The following is a 17,557-nucleotide window of genomic DNA, read 5'->3' on the forward strand; positions in this document are numbered from 1 at the left end:
AGAATAAATCAGCCAGAGATGTAACATATTAATAGCATATTTGTCTACTGGGGAATGTTCTCTAGTCTTCAGAGATGCAAAATGTGACTATTATTGTAAATTGAAAAAGAAAAAGCCCTGTAGTATTATTTGGTGCATTGTAATTGTTAATATTTTAAAAATCATTGTGTTGGTTTTTTTTCCCCATCAAATTCTCAAACTTTTCCACTTAAAAAGTCACTTTACAAACCTCTCAAGTTATAGGGAATCCACAGCTGAGGAAGAAGTTATAGGGAATCCACAGCTGAAGAACATGTGTTAGCTCATGTGGCAATGAGAAATATTTGGTTATGCAGTTTATATATGTTTGCATTGCCAGTTTCCACAATGGACCTCTGCTTCGTTCATGCAGCATGTAATGCACTGTTTGCATGGAAAGACAAATGAAAAACTAGTAGACTGCTTACCATCAACTGAAGCTAATATGTCATGTGGAGAATGCAAAACCAAAAAAAAAAAAAAAAAAGGCAAAAGGATGTGGTTGATGACAAAATGTGGTTTTGGCCTTGGAACTTCTCACAAGATTCTGTAAAAACAAAAAGTTCACAAAGGCTTAAGAGACTAGAAGAGTTCATGGAAAAAAAATCCATAACAGGTTTTTGTATATATAGAAGCTGTGGCTGGTTCAGGGATTTCTTGAGCGAGAAGGATTTGAAAATTTAAGATGTGTGATGTTAAATCTAATTCAAATTCTGGTGCACAATATCTGATAATTATTTTTTTACCAACGCACAACTAAGAAAGAAGAACTAACCTGAATTTAGAGGACTGTAGGCTGCTTTTTATTTGAACTCTAAATATCAATTTTCCATGAAACTTTGCCATTTTGGTTTTATGTGTTTGCAGTCAAGGATGGTATGATTAATTCCTAGTAGATAGCTGGTAATATGGTAATTTGTGTTCTGTGAAAAGTGATGGTATTCAATACAGACCAGCCATCAGTGATCACACTTAAACAAAAAGAAGCTTGAAACTACTGACTGATTCAGAAAAAGCGCCTCATTTCTTTAAGAAATTGATTGTCTAATTTGCACAGTAACACAGCACAACTGGCAAATAATGGACAGATGTAGCTATTGTACAATAGTACAAAATGCGTTGCTGATTTGAATAAGGATTGTATATGATTGTACCCCAAAAGCTTTTTAAACCATACAAGAATAGTGAGAAATCATAAATAAGTTAAAGAAAAACATTAAAACTTATTACTACCTTTTACCATTTGTACCTAAACAGCCTACTTTTCAGACAGAAATGTGAATTTTCATTTACTAGCATGTTTACAGTAAAGTTCATGGTAGGTATACAGTTGAATATAGATATTTAAAGTACTTCAGACAAATTGTGTATGTTACTTATAAGAAGCTTTCATATGGAGTTAGAAGCTATGATATTGTTATTGGAAGGGTCTTCAGATTATTAGATTATGAAAGTCTTTTCCTAAAGTCAACCATAACAGCCATATAAAAGAAACTTTTGTGAGTCTGCACATACTTAAGTGGAGTTATAGATACTATAGGAGTGTTGCGAAGCTGCAAATGGTTTAGGAAATAGTGACAGTAATGATTCTGTGACTGCTGTCCAAAATCTTTATGTGTCTGATTGTCTTGAGACACTTTCCATGTCTCTCAGAGAGCTCAGAGTAAGGGAATGAGAGACAAGACAAGAAATTCTGCTGGCTTCCAGGGCCCTGCTGCTCCAGGGCTAGACAGAGTTTAGGCTGTTTAGTAGCTTTATCACAGGGAGACTTGGCAGTTTCAGCCTTGGCTGTCTTCCTTGGCTAAAATGCATTAGGGCCACCACTGTGCACAGCAGATGAAAGGTAGGATCAGGGATATACATGGAACTTTGGGACTGCCCTCTAGCCTCACACTGTTTTCTGCATTAATCAAGAAATGAATTGCTATTTTAGCCAACTGCACTCCTAGGGATTCAAGGACACCTAAAATGCATTGCAAATAGTAAACAAAATAAGAAACATTACAAAAATCATTGGAGTTTTTTGGCCCTTCATTACTTGCCTTTTAATGAAAGAGTTCCCACAGACCAAGAACCCTCGGCTGTTTAAAACTCCATTGTTTGGCAATCAACCCATTTTTTTTCTGAAAAGGATTTAAAACTAAGCAAAACCTCAGGTACACAAAACACAACAAAATGCAAGGTTTATTGTCTTGGTGGAATGTCATGCTAACATGGCATGGTCAGTGCTAAATTGCTTTGATGTCTGAACTAGTACATTTGAGTTTCCTCAGGTAGCACATGGCCTTTGTGCTTGTGGGCAAGCTCTTTATTTATTGATGACTTTTTACAAACTGCAACAAGCATTTCCTTCAGGAAAATAATAATTCAAAAAACCTTCACATACTCTACAGCAGTGTGACATAGTTATTCTAGCAGAAATCCAACTTTTAATGAAACCTTTGATCAGATATTTAAAAAGGAAAAGACTGTTCGGTGGGCATCGTGCATTGACCTTTCATGAGCAGTGATACTACACCGGTGAATGCATTTCACATGCATTTGTGTGCTTTTTACCCTTACGCACACTCAACACAGAAACTCAACTCCCTCCTTGTTTTCCTTCCCTCTTGCAGTTCTGTCCAGCCCCAGACTGCAGTATAACCACATCCTCACATCCTGTGCCCAGTTCTTTCCCTACCATACCAACAGGGATATCAGTTACTGAGGAGATGGACTAGTCCACCCTTAATGTAGTACTTAGGGGAGTATGGTGGAGAGCCACAGGATCATAGAAACAGGATAAATGAGGAGATGGATTGGGCTCTGAAGGGCACAGAAGACCACGCAAAACTGATAGAATTTATAGAAATGGACACTGAACTGTAGGGCTGCAAGAATTGCAAAAAAAGCCTCCAGTCCTTCTGCCTTCCCCATGACAGGGTCAATAACACTTCCTAACAGACGTCCTGGCAGATGTGTTTCTAACCTATTCCAAAGACTTTCTGTGAGTATTTAATTGTTCTTAGAATTTAAAAAATTACTAAGCCTGAATCATATTTGCTATCTCCTGTCCTATCCAATGTGGATATGTTCAGTTTGTTTTTCATACAACTATGTTAGTTGTTATGCTTTACATATGTGTTTGTGAGGACTTCTTTATACATATATATCTGTTTATAAATAGTTTATTTGACCTTCTGTTACAGTATGTTTCAAATATTTCCTGTGCATTCCATCTTGTGTTTGGAATCAGGAAAAGTTCATGATTTGGGGCAACTTATATCTTAATTTTCTTTCATTGTAAGGAGGGGTTTTTTGTTTTGCTGTGCTGGTGTGTTGGGGTTTTTTTAACATTTACTTCCTTAATTTTTTTTTTTCAAGGTACCATGAACTCTCCTTAACTCCTTTTCACCTTAGATAAGTTTTCCTTGAAAACTTACAACCAATTCTGTAAGTTTATTGAAAGCTTCATTGTTGAAGTGAAGTTCATTGGTTTTATTTCTTTTTTAGTCCTTCTTCCTATCCCAATCACCATGAGGTAGTATTTCATGGTCCCTGTGACCCCAGTTGTCAAATTATGTTTTGATGTTCTCATTGTGTTACCCCCAAAAGCAAGAACCAAATACAGAGGCCCATTCCCTCTTACTGTGTTTACACTTTCTGTATCTAGAAATTATATAGTAGTAAAAAAGCTTAAAGGACAAGCTAGGTACTGCTTAATTTTTTTTTCCCCAAAAAGTCATGATAATTACAATTTTGCATTATTACCAAGACTTATTACCAAGACTGGATTTTGCCAGTTGCTCACAGAAAACCACATAGCAAATAAAATAAAGTATTAAGCAGCCAAGATGCTGGATATGATTTTTAACAGTATCAGGTTGGTCATGTCAAGTCTTATAAGTAAAATTGACTCAAAATGGAAATGCAGACTTTTATAAAGATTTGGTATCACATTGAATATTTTTCTAGTATCCTTGAGCAAAGGCAGCAGATTTTCATGTGTTCCAAACCTTTTCAGGTAATTAATTTTTTATTTTTTGTTTTCTTTTCTAACATTATCCATAAGTTAAAAATATAGGGTAAACTAAATAAAATATTCAGAGGAGCCCTATTACCATCTGATTTTGAACTTAATCTTGAATGACATACTATAAGCAGTAAGAACTAAATCATATGAGAATCAATTAATTGGCATTATCAAGAAGTCTGTAAAAATAATTACTAAAGCAGAAGTCTTTAAGATTCTGAAGTATTGCGCTACCTGGAACACAAGCAGCAGGCAGCAGAAATTCTATAAACCAGGAATTTTGCCAAACTTTCTCAGGCTGAAGTCCAAATGAAATTTTTTTTAACCCAGCCAGATTTTCCATACTGATCCAAGGAAATTGCAGCCCAGCAGAGTCCTGGGAGCCCTTGCATACACTTCATTGCAAGTTAATGTCTGTCTGTTTTGGGGTTTTTTTTTTTGTTTGTTGGTTGTTTTTGGTTTTTTTTTAGTGGTGTCTGTATTAGATACCAACAAAAATGTATGTTAACAGGCTGACAGAAAATAAGATGTGAAAATACTGGAAACAGTACTTGCATAACACAATTTATGATGTGATGTGCGTAATGTACAAACTGAGGTTTTGGTGCTGCAAAAGTTTACATACGTTATTAACATTATGTACATGAGTAATTCCTGAAGGATCAGATCCTACAAGTCTCACTCAAGTCACTATTATTTGAACATGTTTATGACTGCAAGTCTCAGCTTGCTTATCAGAAGGACTGAAAGCACAATAACTTCCAAAGGTCTGTAACAAAAACATTGCTGTTTGTTTATTATAATGTTCCTGTAAGCATTTGTTTTCATAATGCCACAGAACAGTTTTCTTCATTTGACAGTCTCATCTCAGCACACTTACACATTTGAGCCATTGATTTAGACTTAGTTGTCACTGGTATGCTTTATCCATTACACTGAAATTCCAGAATAGTCCCTAAAACAAAATTTAATCATTCTTTGTGATTCTTAGCAGACCTACAGTTGTCTCAAGTCATCAGAATAGGTTAGGTAATTACAGTTCTTAAACCTAGGTGAGAAAAGGGAAGTCCTGTAGGAGCAGATAAGAGGAAAAAGAAAAAGGAAAATCTATTTGCAGCATGACCTTAACAAGTACATCATGATAGCTGAAATTATGTCCTGATATGATAAATGAACAAAGACTAGCCTATTCTGCCGTGACTGCTGGGGCAGAAGTCACTCACACAGTAATGACTGGGACAGTGCTATCCAATTATAATGGCAGGAAAAAAAAAAAAAAACAAAACCATTGCTAACGTGGTTGTAACCATCCTGTAAAAAAGGAGCCTAAATAACCACAGCTTTGATCACTTACAGCAACTGAATCTTTTTGAAAGCTTTTAATGTTTATTTAAATAAAATTATGTAGTAAAAAAAAATTCTTTAAATGAAAACCAAACTTGATCCACCAAACGTGAGCCAAGTTGTTCAGATACATAACTGCTCTCTGCTGCAGATTCTTCTGAAATAATTACCCAGAGAGAGAACAGAGATAGATTTTACTACAACATGCAACTGATGAGTGATGACTTAGTGCAGAAGGTGATTTGCAGTTTTGACTATAAAAAGGGTACGTGTGGCCATGTATACTGGCAGCATTCATATGCCCAAGAAATGTAAGTGTTCAGTATTACCACACCTATAAACATGATTTAAATGAAAATTTTCTTACCCGTGGGAGGAGGACGGGCCCCTTGTGGATGTATGAGTCTGTATGCGGGTGCTTATGAGAGATAGAGCTGTATGGAATGATGAATAGTGCAGAAAAATATTTTTGTCAGAATAGTGTAATTTGCTGTCCATATGTTCTTGGTGCAAGGCTGATTTCAAATACCTGAATTATGGAGACTTCTTACCCAGAACTACATTCTAACAGGTGTTGTGGATCAGGTAAAATGATTTAATTGCTGCTCTTTCAAGTGGGGGCAGGAAAGCAGTCATACAGCATGGCAGAGTGTCAGGGAATAGCAGTCTGTAAGATTCCTGCTGGGGATGCCTGTGATGTGAGGAAGTCCTTCAGAAGGTGTAACCTGACTCTTGTGTCTCCTTCCTATAACTACTGAAACAAAACTCAGGGGAAAATTTTAAAGCAACCGTCTTTAAGGGTGAGGGATACTGTTCTCTGATAAAGTCTGTCTGTGCAAACATAAAGCTAGTAGTCCCTGGCCTGGTTTGATGCTGATGTGCATGGCCAAAGGAGAAACCCCGATCAGGTCCTGGTAGTAGCTCTGCATTTTAGATTCAGGCTTTTCTGTATGAAGAAGTTGCAGCAGCTGAAATTTCAAACCAAGATATGATTTTCATACAGTTTGAAATAAGTATCTTTAAAATGTCACATCAAGGCAGGGCAGCTTTGGCAAATATAGGTTATCCGTGGATGGGACACCAGTCTCCTCTCTCTGAATTATTTTCATTTTTTTAATTGCAGAAGTGGTTTGTTTGTTTTGTTGTTGTTTTCCCCTCTCACAATTAGTGTGTTAAATTCTACTGACTTGTTAAGGAATAAATTCATGGGCACACTGGCGCAATCTGCATAGACCTCTTCAACTTGTGAAAACTTGGAGTACTAGGTCACAGTTGCTCCTTTGGTAACCATAAAAACAGTTATTGCCTAAAAAGTTATACATGTTTAACTATTCACACCAAAAAAGACAGTTTTTCCATTTTCTCTTTCCTTGGGATCTTTTTTGGTGACCCTCTGCCAGTTGCCAGAGGGCCAGGAGCATTGTCCAGCAGCAGCACAGGCTCTTCCCTTGCACAAGCTGTGACAGGTTGACACGAACAGTAACTTTCCAGCAGCCCTGTCAGGTCTAATTCATGGTGAAATCTGTTAGTTTGTGGAATTGTCTTTCTAGCTCCAGTCCTTGGGAATACCTAAAACATGTCAGTGCAAGACATTGGGAAATAGAATTTGAAGAGCTTGTTAGTCTTATGACCAATAATCTCATAATGCTGATTTTTTTAATTATTATTTTTTAAAGCATCAGCAAGCCCAGATAGAACAGGACCGCTTCTAGGGTTTAGGATAACTCCATGCATTGGTGGGACTAGGGCCCAGTAGTGGTTATGGCTGTGAAGAGCAATGAGGGGCAAATGCTCTGTGACTGCTCGACCCCTCAGTTCTGCTGCTGCCTCAGTGGCAGGCTGTAGAAAACCTGCTTATCTGCAGTCTCACCTATAGGACTTGGGCATGGAAGTTCTGGTGAGGCTTGAGCGCATCCTTGCAGTCCCTTTGTCCATGGGATAAGCAAGTCCATCCTGTGTGAAGAGCAGCTTCAGGGCCACTCTTGGTTGTCAGTGTGAACACTCCCTGGGACTGGGAGCATCTGTGTTGTCTGTGTGCAGCTCTGAGGCTCCTTGTCTGACCTACCTGTCCTGCAGGCAGTGAACCTTTCAAGAGACTGTACGTGAAGACATAAAGAATGCCCTGTGGGTTGGTGTATGCAGCACAGACGTTTCATGCTCAGATCAGCGCAGTTGCAGCCACTGAAATAACAGTTCTATTAACATAAATTTTGTTCTGAATGAAGATAATTTTTAGAATTTAGACTATTTAGCTGATGTACTAGGAGCCATTGCCTCTAGAAATAGACATTGTACATAATCATCTTTCAGATAAATCTTTTCCTTCAGTTTATGAATTAGAAATCACTGGAGGCTGGGAGGGTGTTCTAAAAAGATATCACTGCATGCTTGCCCTGTGTTAGCACTCTTCCCTAGGCATTAGCTTTTGGCTACTCGGCTACTATCAGATACTAAGCTAGACAGACTTTTTGATTTTACTAAGTACTTCCTTCTTAAAAATCTTAAGCAATGAACAGAACAAAAAGAAACAAACCTGACAGTTTGTCAGGTAAATTCATTCCAAAGATACAAATATTTTTATATTATTTTACATGCATTGCTTGTTCAGTGTGGTCTATTTCATTCAGTCTACACATATGCATCAGGCAGTCCTACTACATAAAGAAAACCCCCAAAAAAGAAAATGAGACAACTTTCAAGTGCTGCGCTTGCCGACATGCCCCACTGCCCGAGCTCTGTCCCATATTTAGCAATGACTCTCAAGTCAGTTCTGGACTTTTCTCCTTTCTGAAAAGAAATTCTAAATATAATCTTGCCCTTAAAATTTTATTAGGCAACCACAAATTACTGTTTTGAGATTTTGGTTTTATTATGAATATTTATTGTTACAGTTTGCTTTGAGTTATCCATGACAGCTTATCTAGGTTGTAGATGTACAACCTAGATAAATAGAGAGACACTAAGCTTGATGTCTGCAACCTGCATTATTGACTCAGTCCTGGCACTTGACAAACATGATTATACTTTACAAAGTATTTTTCAAGAGCAGGCTAGCAATTTTTGCTGAGAAAGGAGCATGAACTAATAAATCCAGTGAGACATGGGTTGCACAGTGAATTGCACACATGACCATCTGAGATCTCTCTGCCCATGGCTCAGATCCAGTTGAGCTGGGGGTGTGGAGGAGCAGCATTTCCATGGCTGCCTGTAACACTCCTTAATGCTACTGATTCCAGGAACAATTTTCATTTGGACTGGTGCCCTATTCTTTCACAGGGAGACAGCTCACATCCAAATTTGTGCCTATACCAACAAACCTGTCTCCTCCATAAACATTGATCTTGTTATATCATGGTTGAAAAGTACGATGTTCTCTGTAGGAATCTGGTCAAAGAAATCTTTTTTGTTCTGGCTCAGGACAGACCAGGTTTCACCTGGACTGACCCAGCGTGAGCTTGTCTCTGTCTTCTGCTCCTCTGCATTTTTCTATTCTAGATAGTATCCCAGATGCCCAACATTACTGTATGTACCAGAGAGGTAACAGTATTTGTGTTACTGTTCAGCTAGACGATTGGAGTGCTTTCTCAGAGGTGTGAAGAATTTTTAATGTAAGGAAGAGACATAACTAAGGAAAAAGAGATATCAGGACAATCAAAGGAGAATACATGCTTAAGAATATTATTCAAAGTCACCCATAGTATAGTATTGAAGCTTTAATAATCATTGTCCTAGGGAACCTTTTTCAAAAACATCATCATTGCAGAGTAGAACAGGATGTGCAATACTTTTCTAGGTGAGGACTAGAGGAGAGACCATAGAGACACTGAAAGGCTGTTGATCTACAGTTCTTTTTTTCTTAAATACAGGAGATGTGTGAGCTCCAGACTTCAAATGGAGCCCATAAACATGAAAGAGTTTTTCCTACACTTCAGCAGAAGATTTTTTTCTCATGGTTTGCTTTTCTGATGTTTTGATATGGTAGGGAATTTTGGTGGTTGCTGTGTGTGATTTCCATGCATGTGTAATTTCCTTAAGCCTAATGGCTTTGTTTAATGGCATACATAATTCTGTCAGTTGTTTTTAAGTCTCTTCATGTTAAGAAGACATTTTCAGTTTGGCCTGTGTGAGAAACCATCATATTGGAGCAGGAACTGAACTCTATGCTGAAGGTCTGTTCTTGGCACCTAAGGTTTTCTGTGCACTTTTAAACAGATTTGAGCCTATAAAATTCCATGGTTTAGATTTTTCAAAAGCCACTTACTGTTCTTCATCCTGATAACAATAGAAAAATTTTCAGTTTAAACAATTCTGAATTAAAATCATACCCTATTCAGATGTCCCAGACTGCAGACAGCTCTTATCTACCATTGCATGTACATACAATGTAAAACTACTATCAATGGGCTTAAGAGTAGCCTGTCTTCCACATATTTTGTTGATAAATATGCCTTGAAAGTGATAGATTTTGTTTAAATTTTGGAAAGTAATGTCAGACACCCAGAGATTTCAATGGATTTGTTATTTATTTATGTTTACATTAACTAATAAATGAGCCTTCACCATATAAGCAGTTTTCCAGAAAACCAATTCTAACATAAAAAAGAGCCCTGATATTTATCATTCTGAATTATAACAAATGGAACCTTCACTTTATTTTAATAAGTTAATATAAGTTAATACTGTCATGTGCAAACCTCCTTATATACCTTGTATAATAAAATAGCTGTCACTTTTGCATGTGGAATTAGGTATGTGGTGATTATGTAAAAATGAACATTCTTCTGATTCTAAATGTGAAAAGCTGACCTTTTAAAAACACTTTAACAACTTTTAGTGTTATCATAAATCTTACCAATTCTTTAATGTTGCAGTTTTTTGGTTGCATATATTACACTAGTTCTACGAGTCAACTTTTGTTACAGGGAAATTTGGGCCTGGGGCCAGGTAGAGCTTTGGAGAGCTTTTAAGTTTGAGAGCCTGTTTCACAGCTGGAAAGCTCCCCAAAGTGAAGTGATCCCAGAAGAATATGTTTCCCATTACCCAAATCTCTACCAAATCATGCCTTGTAGCTCTAAAATAATTAAGACTTTGGAAGCCCCAAGAGGTCTTTTTTTGATCCATGAATGAAGTTACCCCACGTTCAAATAACTAAAACCTGACTCCCTCTTAACCAATGAAACACAAAACCCCTCCATTTGTCAATGTAACATAAAGAGAATGCTCCAAAATGTCAGAGCCTTTACACTTTAATGGATTCAACCTCAGGACATGTCAGGAGTTTTGATTGCAATTGTTGGAGATCAGGCTGAGGTGTCTGTGCAAGTCCCTGGGGCAGAAGAGTTAATGTTCTAGAAAATACGATGTAAAAAGACACGTTGCTTTATTTTGAAGTTTGAATGATGATGAAAGTGATAAAATCAGAAGAAACCCTTCAAGTCCCTTGTGTTGCTATTAGTAATACATTCTTTTGCAGAGTAAGAACACTGTGAGTAATATTAAGAGGTGGGCCACTGCTTCTGCTATAAGAATAAGATAGGAAATAGATATTTGTTGGAAAAGGCATACCAAGATATTACAAAGCCTTTTTGTTTATTTTATATTCAATTAAAATGACACAATGGCTATGGAAGATATCTTACTGAGAGAACATGTAGAGCTATCAAGCAGTATTACTAAGAAACATTTCCAGATTCACTAGAGAAAGAAATCCATTGGCAGGATTTTGCTGGAAAAATAACAGGATAGGGTTAATATGAGTATCCAAACTTCACTGAGATTCAGAAGAGAAAAGGATGATATTCACAGGCTAAGTTGAAACTTGTAGGAAACATAATAACAACATAACTTTCTTTGCATTTCTTTCAGTATTTATTAGAAAAATTCAAAACCTACTGTGGGATCATGCAATCTTGATGTAGTTTCTAATCTACTTCTCTACTTCTAGAGTCTGTGACTTCAAAAAGGGGAAAATTTTGCAGGATGCTAACTTCTGAAAAATTATTCCTGTATTCTTGGGCTTGTTTAGTGATTTGTGGATAGCTGCAAAAGAAAGTGGGATATGTATTTTGAGGGGACAACTAATGTCACTTGGGCATCTGAGAATTTAAATGTGCTCACAAATCAGCTATCCGTATAAATTTAATAATGCTCATTTGTAATTGCTGATGAAATTTTAATCCCTCAATTATTGGCACCTGCAAAAACTGAGAACTAAAAGTATATTCCTTACTTTGAAATTTTTTTTCTGAAACCAGTCTACCATCTAGAATTTCTAATGTATAACAGGTGCTATTAATTTATTATACTTCCATATTTTAATACAACATAAACACCATAGTAGTTAAAGTATTCATTCAGACAGCAAAGCTGTAAGAAAAATCATCAAATACAATACAATTAGCATGTGCATATTTATGGTTGGACTACCTATTGGATGATGATACTGAAATAAATGTGACTTAAACAACATTGTTATGTTGGCCAGTGTGCCTTATTTCTGGCCAGATGAAAGTATTCTTTTCTTTCTGTGTTCACTGCTTAGACCCTGTTTTGGAAGAAGATATGCCAGCTGATAGAGGCTTTTTTGCAAATACGGTTATGTTCATCTCATGAATTTCACATGTTCCATCAACTGTTAGCAATTCCAGACACTGGTAATTGATAGTTAGACTAGACTGGTAGCTAAAGGATTGACAACCTCAAGAGAGACTACCTGAAGCAGCTGAGGCCCAAATTGTCATTAAAAATTCTTTCTTACACTGGAAGTACCCAGACTTCAGCTGTTTTGCTTTCTCAACACTGCTGAAGACTGAACATGCCTAAGTCTGGTGGGGACCAAGACAAAGTTCCCCTGTCTATACCATGGGGACTCCTGTTCCAATATACTTTTAGAGAATACTGTCATGGTATTGACAGGTTCAAGCTCCCTTCAAGATGCAGCAGCAGTTGTTTTGTTGCACACTGTTAGTACTTCTCCCTCTCTCCCCTGAAGTATAATAGGCCAGCAAAGACAAGTTGTTCAGAAAGCAGAAGAACCATATGCAATTCTTTTTTTCTTTCTGAAGAGACAAATATACATCTCTACTTTCCAGAGCACTACCTGTATCAGCAGACTTTATTGTATCTGGTGAATGTCCTTTTAAAGCAAAGTTGCATGTCAAAGTTGTGTAAAAAGCAACAAAAGCATGGACTGGAATTGAGATCTCTTAAGTCAATGGTCTGTAGAGTCATGTTCACCGTTTTTGGTAGACATTTTCTCTCATTTCTTAAGTCTTTTATTCTATTCCTGTGTAGAGGTATAATTTCATCAGGAGTGAAAGAGTGTTTTCCCTTTCTCAGTATAGATTTTAGTATGGCAGTTGGAACATGCAAAAGAATGGAAGTGGGTGTGAACTCCCTTGGACTAAGGAGAAAATTGAAGTAATCTTCCGAAACAATTTATCTCTTGACTTTGTAATAGATTAGGGTTTTTTTGAGGGTGACTTTGTAAAAAGTTGGTAGTCAACACCACCCGCTTCTCTGCCTAGTGAATCTTGCTCTGCTTTTTGAGGAGCCCACTTGTTGGGTGCCTCACCTTAGGAAACGGGTTTGAATGCCTGACCCTGTAGATAGAGTCATCCTGAGGTTGAGAGTGTTTAGTTGCACTGTAAATTGAAGTGCTTATTCTCTGGGGAGAAAAGGTATTTTTCTGGTAGCTGGTTGCAGTTCCCTGTTTGGTGTCATAGCCTTTTTGGATCTCCTTTTGAATATCTTTATTTTCCCTGTATGTTTATAAGGTGTCTTAAGCAGCAATGTAGAGTGAGTGGCATCTGGATTACAATTTTTTAGCAGGTGCCAAAAGTTTATTCATTGCACTGTGGATCCTGCCCTTGGTTACATTTGAACCTGTGACCCAGAGATGTAAGGTTCCATGTTACATTTCCTGTCTTTTGAGTCATCCAGCTCCACCAAACATATTCTTACTGTTGCTAAAAATGTACTGCATATTGACTGCTGACAGGTTAGACTCTTTGTCCTCCTGCTTCACATATTACCAAAATTTGTACATCAGACCTGGCAGTGTTCTTCTGTTGTGTTTCATGGTAGTCTTGTGCTTACATTTCAGGATTAAAGTGTTCCAGAAAAGAATAGCTGCAATATAATTAGATTTATTGTTACATTCTCTAATTTTTCTATTAGTCATTTTTAAAATTGGAGGCCAAATTTTCAGCTGGCGTGAATTCATTTAGTAAATTCCCTTCCTTCCAGAGTTCCCTCAATAAATTATCCTTCTTGAATGTGAAAAGTGCATCGATTTGTGCTTTGAGATTGCATGGATTAAATTTGACTTCAGCTTTTCATCTGTTGAATTAATCTTATTTAACAAAAGACCTACACAGACAATATTTTTATAAGGACTGGATGTTAAGCATGCTATTTCCTGTACTGTAGAGAGCGAACGTTGTCAGTAAGCAGCCAATTGTATTTTATTTTACTTTAATGTTACCACGTGGGAAGGCTGACAATTAAAATCTTTCATGTGCTCATTTTTCAGGAACAGTGTGTTGTATTTATACCGGTATTAGAAATATTTATGCATCCAGCTATTGACAAGTAAGAGTGTTTGCTTTTTTAAAGAAAAAGATGAGTGGAATGGGTGGTTTCTGGATTAGAATGATTAATCATGCTCTCCATGTGCTGAGTTAGAAGTACTTAATTTATAATTTGAAGAGTTATATAAATAATATCGAATGTTGATGACTAACATTCCCAAATAGAGTTGGATTAACATTTTGGCACTTTCATAATTATATGGGACAATATTTGGGTTATGTATTGCTTTAAATTCTATAATTAGCAGTTCTAGTATGTTTTTAAGAGCAATATTGGTCCAAGGAGGGACAAAGAAGTGGCATATTCTTTGGTTTGCTGCTAGAATAGAAATGGCTTGGTTATGCGTGTGTTTATTTTAATTCTCTTCTTGTGTTTCTTCCTTTTCCTCCTCTCTTTAGTCTTTCATACCTACCTGAACAAACACACTTTTGCTTCCACAATCAATATTTCATTCTCCTGACTTTCAGCATCATTCATACTCCTTGCATTCCTTTTTAGCAATGCACTCTTGCTCACTCTTCTAACAAAAAACATGCATTGTGGTTAGGCAGCAAGAGGTCAGCACTAGTCTTGTGTCACAGGTCAAACAAGATCACTTACATTCTTTATCAGGGTCATTTCTTCTCCCTGGGTGGGATATGAACTTTTCTTTTTCTTACAGAGGAAACAGCACAGATGTTCACCACTCCTTGTTCAGAATTTCTGCTGCATGTTTTACCATCATCTTTCACGTAAACTTCCAAAACAACAAGGCATGAATCACCCATTACTTATCCTACTAGTTATGTTCAGTATTCTAACAACAAAGTAACTGCACAGTGTATTTAAATACATTTGTGATGTATGTAAAAAGTTGAATTCCATGGTTTTTAAGTTACATTTAAAAATATCTCAAATATTCATAACAACTATTTATAAAATGCTCAAAGTGTTCATTTTTGGATTTTCAGAGACATATTTTTCTGTTGCATATGATTTCACATTTCCTAATATAACTTGACTTGATATTACAAATATTATTTTTGTTCCCTTTTTTGCAATGTTTGTGCAAAATAATAGCATTTAAATGGAATCATTCTGGTTAAAAATGTTTGCATCTTTTGTAATTTTCTTGAGTTAAAAATAAGCTTTTTTGCCATTTTTTCAGCCGTAGAAAGATAATGTTACTAGTATTTCTTATTATTCTTGCATTTTATTGATCCTAAAGGAAATAGGGTATTAATTATGCTTTCACCATCGAGTATTCCTCTTTCATGGATGAATGAGGTAACACATAAGAAGTTCTGTTACTAATCTTCCCATTCATGACTGAATTTTTTGCCAGTATGTGTCAGCAACATCCCACTTCTAGGTAGCTTTATGTCATAAGCATTTCCTAGAATATATGTCATTCTCTATTCTGTTTACTCCATGCTTACCCTTTTTTGTTCCCAAAAGTTGGAATATGAAACTAGCAGTATGGAAAAAAAAAACCCAAAACCACAACAAACCTTTATTGAGAAGTTTCAGCATTTCAGATGCTTTTTCCACTTTTTAAAAAGAGTTTGTTTTTGTTGGTTTTCTTCCAAAACCAGTAGATGTTCCTTGCTATTGTGTTCACTTGCTTCAGAAAGCAACATTTCCTATTTACTTTGAGGCATCAGTACAACTAATGAGTCTTTGGAGTTTTCTCTCAAGTGCCTGAGTGATATAGTTCTGTCTACATTAGAAAGCAGTGCAGCACAAGAGGAACTGATCTCTAGAGCAGACTGATTGGCGCTGAGGATCTTAGTCTACATGGTACATGTTTTGCTTTGGCCTGGGTGTAGTCTGGTCTGAGGACTGAATGCCCAGTAGCAGCCAGAAGGCATTAGGTGTGCTGCCAGAGGGCATCTTCCAGTTGTGTTTCACCCCAAAGGAATCCAGTTCTGACACTCCAGAGCTACAATGTGAACCAAAGCTCAGCAAGTGAGGATGACCAGATTTGCTTTTAGAGTCTACTGACCTCAAATAAAACACTGTGGTAAATACATCCTTTGCACCTCAACATCTTCCTAGGTACGGGAGAAATTCAGTATTTCTATCAACTGAGAGCAGAGTTAATTTTTTCCCTTTTCAACATTCAGCTGAGTTTGTCACCTTATTCTCTCATATGTTCTGTCTCCAGATTAGTTTGTCCCTTTTTGCAATCAGACACTGAGGACCTCAGTTTCTTATGCTATCTTAAACATCTTATCAAACAAATTGAGAGTTTTGGTTTATGTTTTGAATGACCCAGGATTTCATTCTGGGTTTTCACAGAGAAAACAAGGGGAAAAGGAGAAAAACGAGGATCATGGGATGCTGACGTTACTTCTGGGAAACCATATCCAGTGCAGCTGAGCCGAGATCTTAAAATTGTTGACTCGTATAACAAGAATAATTAGGTAAAGTCAGTTTACTGACTTAAACAGCACCACCCTATGTTATTATTGTTATTATTGTTAGTGTTACAGTAATACCTAGGTGCTTGTTAAGGTTCACCATGCCATCATGCCAGAAGAGTCTCTTTTCCTCAGTCCAGGGACAGGACAGAACTTAATGAGTAAGTAAGACAGAGGGAAAAATGGTCAACTCGTTTTACAAAAGATGCAGTAGTTGTAACATAATTCATTGGCAAGCTGTTGGAATAGGCTAGGCGTTTGAATACTTGTTGATGTGAATAGTACCAGGCAAACAGTATTTTGCAGTATTTGCATGGACACATTCTTAAAATTCCTCTCTTGCTTCAAACCACCAAATAAAGCAGGGTATGTGTATTATATGTTGGGAAATATGTGCAAATATTTTCATGTATGGGGGGGGGGGGTGTGTGTATGTAGGGATCTTTCCATAGTGGAACATCTGTCTTGCTGAAGTTGTCTCAATGGGATTACAGCTCAGACACAGTTGATGGATATTATTGTTTAAGCTAAGGAATATTTTTTCTTATAAAACCTGCTGTCACTGTACAAAACAGTGTAGATCTATCCTGTATGAATTAACTATGATGTTCATGTCACCACAATATGGCAGGCATTCTTAACTTCACATATATGTTTTTTTGACAAAATGCCTGTGTATGACTTTTATTCCTTAGTATTTCCCTAACTTGACCCAGAAAGTTACAATGGAGTCAAATTTGCCCAGCAATGCCATTTTCTTTCAGCCCAGTACTGCACCTTAAAGAGTGTGTGAGCCATCCACTTTGTATTTCTACTCCAAACCTTCTAATATTCTTTTTTTAATTCACAAGGTTTCACGGTGTGCATGCTTATCATTTGTCTCTAGTTTGGAAGAGATAACGCTTTGTAACTTGTCCTTCCTAATATTTTTAATATGTTTTTTTTATAAACCCAAATTAACTGTCAAGATTTGTTAAATGGTAATTAATGCTGGAGTAGGTTGATAAATTGTTCTGTTTGGTGAAAATCTAGATGAAAAAAATTGTTGATATCTGTAAATGGAACAACTATGTGCAACTTCTGAGCGCAGAAAAATGAAATACAGATATCTAGAGGAGCAGCAGACTTGTCATCACTCTGCCTAACACTTGCATCACATTATAATCCTGAAAAAGCTTACTGCCCTATT

At 36.8% G+C, this 17,557-nt stretch overlaps 1 protein-coding gene across 4 annotated transcripts in view; it reads left to right on the plus strand.

The window, feature by feature from the left end:
* The window catches only part of AGMO (alkylglycerol monooxygenase), a 193,691-nt gene that overhangs the window by 139,465 nt on the left and 36,669 nt on the right, over window positions 1–17,557 (plus strand). The window lies entirely within an intron of this gene.

The sequence above is a fragment of the Strix uralensis genome, chromosome 1, assembly GCF_047716275.1.
Source record: "Strix uralensis isolate ZFMK-TIS-50842 chromosome 1, bStrUra1, whole genome shotgun sequence".
Classification (NCBI taxonomy): Eukaryota; Metazoa; Chordata; class Aves; order Strigiformes; family Strigidae; genus Strix; species Strix uralensis.